This window comes from Asparagus officinalis, chromosome 1, assembly GCF_001876935.1.
Source record: "Asparagus officinalis chromosome 1, Aspof.V1, whole genome shotgun sequence".
Classification (NCBI taxonomy): Eukaryota; Viridiplantae; Streptophyta; class Magnoliopsida; order Asparagales; family Asparagaceae; genus Asparagus; species Asparagus officinalis.
Genome location: NC_033794.1, coordinates 64235691 through 64237595, shown reverse-complemented (window position 1 = coordinate 64237595; position 1905 = coordinate 64235691).

Genomic DNA, 1905 nt, shown 5'->3' with positions numbered 1-1905 from the left:
AGACCCCCTCTCCTCCTCCTGCCCGCACCCAACTCCGCCCCTCGCCGTCGCTGCAACTCCTCCGCTCGCCGACGACAGCCACCCTCGCCGAGTCCAAGCCCCGTCTCCGCTCGTCGTCACCCCTCCCACCTCAGTGAGCCGCGAGACCCCCTCTCCTCCTCCTGCCCGCACCCAACTCCGCCCCTCGCCGTCGCTGCAACTCCTCCGCTCGCCGACGACAGCCACCCTCGCCGAGCCCAAGCCCCGTCACCGCTCGTCGTCACCCCTCCCACCTCCAGTGAGCCGCACAGCGGGAAGAAGTTCCGAACAGCGAACCGAATCTGTGAGCTTCACTGCATAAAACTACAGTTCGGAGCCGACTTCGCCCGCGTTTTTCGACCAACTCCGACCTTCGTTTCCGTCGATTCCTTTGTTGGTGCGTAGCCCTTCGTGTTGTCTATCACACGGTATATTCCTTTCACTTGGGTTCCCTATCTATACCTTGTTATACTTGTTTGAATATCGCACGTCGCATTAACACTCTAATTGTAATTTTAGCCGTCGATTCCGCAAAACCCGTTGTAACGCTATGCAACCACCCCGACGACCCCCTCTACGGTTCACGATATACCCAAGGCAAGATCCCACTTGCTCAGAACTAAATTTTATATTTATTATGAATTATCTAAAATTTTAGATCAGTTAATAATTATCTGTGTGGGATTGTTTGATGAATAATATTAGATAAATTATAATAATATGACAATTAGTATTTTCAAAATAATTATGATAAATTAAAAGAATTTATTTCAATAGCGGAATCATTTTTGGATAATTATATTAATTAAAAAGAATTTATTTGAGAACGAAATCATTTTTGGAAAATTATAATAATTTAAAAGGAATTATCTTGAAAAAAGAATCATTTTGGAATAATTATAATAATTTTTTGAAATTATCTTGTGGAAGAAATTATTTTAGAATGATAAATATTTTTTTTTAAAATTTATTTTAGGAAAATAGACTATTTTGAATTAATGAGAATTTATCTTATAAAAAGATTATTTTTGAATTTATGAATTTATTATTTTCAAGGATTATTTTTAGAATTATTATAATGAGAAAAGAACTTATTTTGGAAAAATGAATTATTTTGAAATTAAATTAAAATAATTTAAATTGTAAAAGGAATTATCTTGAAGTAAATAAATTTATTATTTCAGAAGATTATTTTAGAACAATTTTATGATTTCTGATTCTTAATTATGTGTTATGCCTTGATATTATCGTACATGATCAATCATATTCTTTATTTCTGGTTGTGTTTGAGAACCGTTAGTAGTCATGACCGTAGTAGCCTTGCGTGACCTAGAGACATGTGTTGTGTTGACTTAGCAAAATAAGAAGAGTTGGGATGGGAAAGTCTGTGTTCATGTGATCAGATAAGACTGTTGATGTATCTTCCAGGCTTGCCCCATGATCTTGTGTAGCATTGGGGTTGGTTTGTTGGGTCAAGTGAAGCTTGTGTAGTCACTTTGGTCCGTGATTTTGACATTCACCCGAGTTTAGCTTGAGTTCGGACCAGGCTAAAATCGGATTACGTGTAGCCCTCTGACCGATCTTGTGTAGCGGCGTATTGGATGCACGTAGGGGATTTGTGAACAGTCAGTTATCCGATGATATGAGCGTTGACTCTATGTGAGATGTGAACCAGCGACCTGTTGTAGGATGGCTAGTTACATGATCTCGATTCTTGGCTATGTATGAATTCTTGTGAGATACGAACCAATTATGTTTCTTTTCATACATAGATTGGGATTAATATTTAATTATCTACAATTCGAGACATATGGTATATATATGAGGGCTTCCTTGTTTGGATTATTTTGCTCGACGTACTACGTCTCGAGTTGTAGATTTTAAGTA